We start from the raw sequence: 8,950 nt of genomic DNA on the forward strand, positions 1-8,950 counted from the left end.
GTGCTACTGAAGCTGAAGAAGAAAGTGAAATACGGCAGGTTCATTAAGCCCATGTGCTTACCGATTTTCGACAAGATCAAGATCAACAAGGAGAAAGCAGCTTCCCTGGGCTACGGGACCAGGAAAGGATCGAAGGCAGGCAAGTAGAGCAGGGTGTTGCATTGTAAGTACATTGTAAGTACATTGTAAGTACATTGTAAGTACATTGTAGGTGCTACATATGGAGCATCGAATAAGATAAATTGGTAGGTAAATAGATACATGGCTGAATAAAGAAGCAAAAGTGTATATATGAATATGAATATATATATATGTATATATATATAAAGAAAAAATATATACATATGCATGCACACATTCATCCATGCATACATATGCTTGTATGTATACAAGCATATGTATACAGTATTTATGTTCATTGAATTCATGATATTTCTCTATCTCTCTTTTCAGAACCCTCCAAGATACCGTCTGAAGTGATTAACATGAAAGTGCTGAAAAAGTGCGAGAAGAGGCTGAAGATGAAGCTGGACAAGACTATGATCTGTACGAAGGGAAAGAAAAATAGCGGACACATGTGCTTCGTAAGTCGGCCTCTGCTCTGACTTCACCCTTCCTCTCCTCCTCCCTCCTTCTGACACCTCCCCTGATTTCACCCCCCTCCCCCTCCTCCCTTTTTCTGCCCCCTTTCCTGACTTCACCCCGTCCCTCTTCTCCCTTCTGCCCCCACCCCCTCCTCCCTTCTTCTGCTTCTTCCCCTGACTTTATTCCCGTCCCCCCTCCTCCCTTCTGCCCCCTCCCTCTCCTCTCTTCTTCTGCCTCTTCCCCTTACTTTTCCCCCATCTCCCTCCCCTCCTCCTTTCTACCCCCTCCCCTCCCTCCCTTCTTCTGCCCCCTCCCCTCTCCCTCTCATCTCTTCACTTCACCTCCCTCTTTACATGGGTGTAATCCCTTTGTCACGAGCAATGGCATCACTTTGTCACTTTTATTCCACTCCTTCACGCCTCTCATCCCCAGCTCTTCCTTTCTTCTTGCTGAGGTTTTCGAGACTTTTACCTTATTACTCTTGTACCTATACCTTGATAATATCCATTGCTAGCCTGTTCTTGGTAAAATCCATTGCTCGCCTTACCTTGATAATATGATTTGATAGCTTTGCCTTGATAATATTCTTTACTAGCTTTGCCTTGATAATATTCTTCACTAGCTTTGCCTTGATGATATAGTTTACTAGCCTTGCATTGATAATATATTTTTTTATTGAGAATAAACTAAACTAGCCCAACCTAGCTAATTTTGCCTTTCGCAACCTGAACGTCAAAGTAACAGGCAGTGGATACAAGCAACATGCTAACCTTTATGGTGCCTTGGTAGGTTGTCTAGTGTCTAGGTGTAAGACAGAGAGAGAGAGAAAGAGAGAGAGAGAGAAAGAGAGAGAGAGAGAGAAAGAGAGAGAGAGAGTGAGTTATAAAACAGATCGTAGGAATCATATTCGTGTATAACTTTATATCTATATACTTATACATATATATGTGTGTGTGTGCGTGTGTTTGTGTTTGTGTGTGTATGTGTATGTGTATGTGTATGTGTATGTGTATGTGTATGTGTGTGTGTAAATACACACACACACACACATATATATATATATATATATGTACGTATATATATATATGTACGTATATATACATTTGTGTGTGTCTACATTACTTACACACACATACACACACACACACAAACACACACACACACATACACACATACTTACACACACACATATATATACATATATACATATAAATATACACGCATACATACATATCTACATTACTTATATATGCATATATATATATATAAATATATATATATACATATGAAATATACATTTGTATATATGTATGTATATATACACATATATATTATATAGATGTGCACACACACACACACACACACACACACACACACACACACACACACACACACGCACACGCACACACACATATATATATTTTTTATTCATATATATACATAAATAAATATATGTGTTTATATATCTATCAATTTATTCATATGCAGATGGATAGATACATGTGTACATACTGAATTTAATTCTACATTTTTTTTCATTAATGAAGTTCGTGCCAAGCTGTCAACTTGAAGAGAAGAAGAAGAAAGACAACAAGAAATCCAGAGATAAACGAGACACCAGCGAAAGCGCAGCAAAGGGCAAGAGGCGAAAACTGAGACGCAAGAATCAAGAGGCGCCGGACACCGCGGCCGCAAGCAAACCCAGGAAAGAAGCGCAACGACGAGACTTGGAAGTCGCCCCTGGAGATCGCCCGAAGAGGAAGAAGAGACTGAGAAAGACGGGAGACGTCGACGGCAAAAACACCGAACAAACGAAGCCAAAGAAGATAAGAAGGAAGCTCGGAAAGCAAGCGCAGAGGGATAAGAAATCAATCCTGCAAGACGACGGGGGAGACGAATACAACCCGAGGAAGTACAACAAGTTCTACATCGACGTCTGGGTGAACATCAGGAGCTACAAGAAGTGGATCCTCAACGTGGTGTTCAATAAGAAGAAGGCCAAGGCGTGTCAGCGACCCAAGCACTTCAAGTCGGTGCCGGACATTGCCAAGAAGTTCGAGATCGAAGACCCTTGCCCGTATTAAGGGTGGAAAGGACGAGGGTGGTCGTATCTGATGCGAACGCTGCCAAATGCCGCTTAATTGGAAACAATCTAAGGTGAAGGAAGATATATTTCTTATTTATTTAATGTGCAACGCCCATTGATGGTCGGATATACAGATTTGCTTCATTTAATTTATCACGGGATTTGGGTTCATATATCATGCGTTTCTCCTTTGAGCATTCAGACATATATTCAGTGTTTATAGCAAGTCTGTATTTTTTTCTTAGAAATTTATAAATCTGCTAACAGGCTCTACATTTGGATGCTAAATGTATTGAGTTACGGAAGCAAAGATCTAATACGTCGATGATTCATAAGTTTGGTGGTTATTGACGACCTTACTTACATTTATTGAAAATAAGGGATGAATATTGTGAATAAAAACTTACCGATGAAATGTATTTTCATTCCTCCATGACATAAAATAAAGGGTCGTCTAATAAATACTGGAAACACAAGCATTGGTAATACCAACAGTATTATCCTTTTCACTAAAAGACAGTTGACATCTTTTTACACACAAACCACAATAATCAGGAGTACCAGCTTTCCTTTATTAGAATTGTATGTTCGTAGAAGTCTTTTTATTTTTCATTTTTTGTGTGATTTATCTGGTGCATTCAGAACAACATTTGCGTCACTACAAGACTCAATGCTCCTCGTATGTAATTGTTGCAAGATACCTAGCAGTGAAACATTGTTGCATGAATCAAAAGTTACCTGTGTGCACTAAAACACATTTTTGTTACTTGGCAACGCATTACCTTGCTATATACTTATTTTTATTAAGCTAAAAATCTTCTGTAATCTCTCTTTCTTTAATGCAGTGACTGTGAGACGGTTCTTGACTGCCATTATCCTTCTTATCAAGCAAAGCAACATTAGTAGTTTCTGATATCTTCATTTTGATAGTCCCCGACCACAAAGATTGAAGAACAGATACACACACCGAGCCAATTGCATGAAGAGCACAGCGGAAGTCGAAATTAGTCGAATAATGTAATGGTAGTTTTCAATTATTCCAAACGGCTAATCTCGCTAGGGTTAGTGGCAAACGATAATCTTAAAGCGAAAAAAATTGTGTTGGAGTAGGAAAGTGTGTAAGACGATAAATTTACGGTTTGTCATAAAAATTACAAATAATAGGTATCATGAATGACGATTTTAATGGTTACTCAGTTGCAATGTTTTGGCTGCTAAATCACACGTGTGATACTTTGATAACTAAAGCTGCTAAATAAATTAACGTTGTAGTCCTTGATAAAGCAGATTATATATGCAATACTAATCTCTTATATGTGAACGTGGCTCACCGAACTACAGTTTAACCTTTCACAAGTAGCTACTCAAGCATTGCGTAAAAACCTTCAATGTATTGCTGCAAAATTATATATATATACACACACACACACGTATATACATATATACATACATGTAAACACACACACACACACACACACACACACACACACACACACGTATGTACTTACATACATATATATATATACATACATATACACAGAATGATACAATACCACATTGATATTGATATATAACAAGCCTCCCTGCCTCAACCTAGGTCACTGCGGGTATGAGCCGGAGGACCAGTACTAAACCAACATGGTTGATACTTACACTGTCCACTGTAGTTTTGTTTTGTGGATTCTGTTTACATAGATGGCTCTACCGCTGCTTAGTCATCAAGGATAAAATTAAGAGGACTAACTGACCTTAGCTGATTACCTTAATTTCTTGAATTCTTTTTTGCTCAGTTACTGATATTATCTTTACTTTTGTTATCATTAGCACTATTGATATTTTGATCATAATATTAACAATACAAGTAAAGGTAAAAACAAGTCTTTCCTAAAAACAAGGAAAAGAGTAAATGAAGCATATAAGGCCTAGTAATTAACTCTCTAGTGACTACGCACTTCAGGAGTCATCCGTGTGTAAACAGAATTAGTAAATTAAACTAAAATCATAGCAGTCTGGGTATGCATATATATACATATATATATGTATGTATATATATATGTATACATGTATATATGTATATATGTATATATTCATACACATACACACATACACGACGGGAGAGCATATATATATATATATATATATATATATATATATATATATATATGCTCTCCTGTCGTCGCGAATTAATTGGAAAAACACAAAATCATTACACAAACCTTGCAACATTTGATACTCAGAAAAGCCGTTCTAGCCAACAGCAGATGGGTGTTTAGGCACTTGAAGAGGGTCACCTCGGCACTCTTCATCTGAATATTTGACATGTATTGCAGCGCATTGGCATTTGAGTGTAATGTCGCTCTTCTATAAGTTCATATGCAAGTTTGTTCTCCCAACTTACTGAAACTTTAGATTTACCGAATTTTGTAACATTGAATTCATACAAAAGGTAATCATTATGTACTACAGAATGCTACATTAACAATATCAAAGAATCAACAGCTAGTCAATAATTCACTATGGACTGTTTTATAAGTGTAGATAAGAAGAAATATTATTTAATGCGTAGTTTAAGTATTTTATAATTGCAATTGCAGCTGGTCAAGGGTGAATTAAGCCTTTAACGCTTGGGTACGTGTATATGTGCACTGTGAGCTTTGGCTGGCAAGAGAATGTCATATATCTATGCACTATTTTTGTGTATAGGGAAGATATCCTCTTGCAACCGATAAATTATTCATGTTACTAGCAAGGTGAGATTATAGTGATAATGATATCTAACCTAATAACCTTAATGGCCCTAATAACCTTTATGGCCCTAATAACCTTTATATATGTAATCTATGTGGAATTTCTGCATTGGCGAGACAAACGTGTATATAAGGGAATTAAATCTGGATTCACCGACACGTATGTAAGATGCTAAAGAATTCAAGACTCTTTGATATCGAATCAACAACAGATGATATTTCATAAGCCACTAGACTTGCTCTGGAGTCTCGCTCGGTATTGTTGTTTCTGGGTTATAAAACACACAGAATAATCTCTGTACTTACAAATGTTTATTGCACCTTTTGATACATCGCATGAACCATGAATTTTACAGATAGCATGGGGCTCTCATGAACGAAGAAACCCAGTAAAGGCAAGTCCACTTTAGAAGGCAAACCTTTTGTGTTAAATGCACAAATGAATATCTATTGTTTTAGAATAATAGTAATATTTTCTGTTATTAGACATGTCCCTTTTAATGCAAGAGGCATTTAAACTGCATCAAATATTAAGTTTTATTCATAATCCCTTAATTTTCATGTTACTGAAGTTTAATTGTCAGTGACCGTCAAACTTGCGAGGAAAACAGGTGTATATAGGAGTATTTGAAAGTGAATTTATATGCTGATGATATAAACAATCGTCATGAGGTCTACACCGAATAAAACAGTTATCCCGTCACCCTAACCAAAGAATATTTCCAAGCAAGTTGTCTTCGGGAGCGGTCGCATCAGGTACGGCCAGATCGCGATCCTTCACCCTCAATACGGACAAGGGTCTTCGATTTCGTACTTCAGGGCAATGTCCGGCACCGACTTGAAGTGCTTGGGTCGCTGACACGCCTTGGCCTTTTCTCCCTCGAACACCACGTTGAGGATCCACTTCTTGTAACTCCTGATGTTGATCCAGACGTCGATGTAGAATTTGTTGGTCTTCGTCGGGTTGTATTCGTCTCCTTTCGGTTTCTTCTCGAGTTTGCAACCAGGCACGGCCTAAACAAGAAAAAAAAAAAAAAACAATATATATATATGTATATATATTCTCTCTCCCTCTCACACACAGACAGACACACAGATAAACATGCATATACATGTAACGAAGGTCCTACATTTATATAATTTCCATGATATGTTCTGATACATTCACTCACTCACTCCTTCATTCTATTTTTATGTATACATGTTTGACAACTTACCAAGGCAGCATAAAAGTTAGCGTGCTGCTTGTAACCATTGCCAGTTATTTTGACGTTCAGGAGAGGCGCTCCCTCGTCGTACTGCAGGTTTTGTAAGGTAAAATTAGTAAGGAATATTAGTTGGGTAACTTAGGTTGGGTAACTTAGTAAGCCGTGGAAAATATCAACAATTTAAGCAAAGATATTAACACGACAAGTCTTATATAGTATATCATCGAGGCAGTTTTAGTCAGAATATTAATAAGGTGAGACTGAAGAAGAGTGCAACTGAGGTAGTTTGATTAACTATATTGATAAGGTAGAAATATTGCTGAATACTGTTTAGGTAAGATAACTAACGAAAATAACAAAAGCATATTATTGAGGTACGGTTAGCAAAATGTTAACAAATAAAAGAAAGAGAAAGAAAGTAAAAAAACAGAGAGGCGAGGGAGAGGGGAGGGAGGTAGAGGAAGGAGGGAGGGGGAGGGGGCAGAAGGGAGAAGGGGGAGGGGGTGAAGTCAGGAAAGGGGCAGAAAAAGGGAGGAGGGGGAGGGGTTTGAAATCAGGGGAGGTGTCAGAAGGAGGGAGGAGGAGAGGAAGGGTGAAGTCAGGGCAGAGGCCGACTTACGAAGCACATGTGTCCGCTCTTTTTCTTTCCCTTCGTACAGATCATAGTCTTGTCCAGCTTCATCTTCAGCCTCTTCTCGCACTTTTTCAGCACTTTCATGTTAATCACTTCAGCCGGTCTCGTCGAGGGTTCTGATAATAAGGTAGTTATATATATACGAGTATAAACATAAAAAAATATATTTATATTTATATGTATACACACACACTCATATCCAGTGCCTGTTTAACTTACCGACTTTCGACATCTTCCTGACTCCGTAGCCGATGGAAGCTGCTCTCTCCTTGTTGATTTTGATCTTGTCGAAAATCGGCAGGCACATGGGCTTAACGAATCTATTAAACTCAAGTTTATTTTCGAGCTTAAGCAATACTGGACACTCGACCGGGTACAGTGGCTGGCCCTCTGAAATGTGACATTAAAAAAAAATGTGTTAATTGTTATTGTGTATAGTGCATGCATAAGTAAAAAGTAATGGCGAAATACAACAATAATGCTACTAATGATAAAGATACTAATATTAATACTGATGTTGATATGATAATGATACTGGAGATTATGAAGATTCGTAAATAACAAAATACAATGATCACTATAGCAATGACAACAACAATGATACTGATGATAATACTAATACTAATGATGATAATAAGGATAATAATATTGGAAACAGTAATGATGACGATGGAGGTGACCCGCCAACAACCAACAACCAAACAGCCGTCCGTACTTAGCTCTGTCTTGCCCATCTTGTCGTAGCAATCGCTCGGGATGAAGATGCCGCCGATCTTCAGCGGCTTAGTGTCCCCGAGTTTCTTGATGTTGATGGCACCCTCGCCGATGATCGCACCCAAGTCTTTCATAAGTGGGTCGCGCCTCTCGTCCTTTTGCCTCCGTGGGGCGTTCTCCATCGCTTTCTTCATATTTTTATTTTCCTTCTTCTTTTTCATCTCCTTCTCCTCCTTCTTATTCTTCTTCTTCATCTCCTTCTTTTCCTTCTTCACGTCGCTGTTCTTTTTGCTTCCTTTGTTCTTCCTTTTGTTTTTCCTCTTTTGGTCTTTGTTACTGTTCTTGTCTTTCCTTCTTTCTCTGTGTCTTTGTTCCTATTCTTCTTGTCCCCGTTCTTTTGGTCCACTCCTGTTTTCTTGCTCTTTCTTGCTCTCTTCTTGTTTGCTCGTTTCTTCTCTGTATTTCTATCTCCTTTTCTCTCCTTGACTTCGGTCTTTTTGTTTTTCAAACCTTTCCTATCCTTGTTTCTGTCTTTCCTGTTTTTCTTTTCATTGCTCTTTGTTTCAGCGTCTCTCTTTCTCCTTGAATTCGCCTTTGCCCAAATAGGACTGAAAAGTAGGGGGAAATAATAAAATGATGCAGCAAATCACGATTATATAATTGCAAAAACAGATAGAGGAGAGAGAGAGAGAGAGAGAGAGAGAGAGAGAGAGAGAGAGAGAGAGAGAGTTAGAAAGGGCGATAAAAGAGAGAGGGAAGCAGTTACACGAAATGACAAAGCGACAAACAGAACGTTAGAAAGATACAGAAAGTTAGGAAGACAATACGAATGACAGATAACATAAGTCAGCTGGACGAAATAACAAAGGCCGAAACGAATACAAGAGAAAATAAAGGCAGACAGACATGTGAAACAACAAAGGGAGATAGACAGATAAGGAAAACGACAGACAGAACCCCCGCCCCCTAAGAAAAG

The 8,950-nt window shown here is 38.2% G+C and overlaps 1 protein-coding gene across 34 annotated transcripts in view; it reads left to right on the forward strand.

Annotated features, from left to right (window-relative positions):
- LOC125030942 (mucin-2-like) overlaps positions 1 to 80 on the forward strand; it is a 26,408-nt gene extending 26,328 nt beyond the window's left edge. For all 34 annotated transcript variants that reach the window (XM_047621327.1, XM_047621331.1, XM_047621336.1 and 31 more), the window contains one exon: positions 1 to 80. This exon is cut by the window's left edge and continues 32 nt beyond it. The gene's annotated coding sequence lies outside the window, so the exon portion shown is untranslated.
- The last annotated feature ends 8,870 nt before the right edge of the window (positions 81 to 8,950 follow it).

Source organism: Penaeus chinensis, chromosome 12 (assembly GCF_019202785.1).
Source record: "Penaeus chinensis breed Huanghai No. 1 chromosome 12, ASM1920278v2, whole genome shotgun sequence".
NCBI classification, from domain to species: domain Eukaryota; kingdom Metazoa; phylum Arthropoda; class Malacostraca; order Decapoda; family Penaeidae; genus Penaeus; species Penaeus chinensis.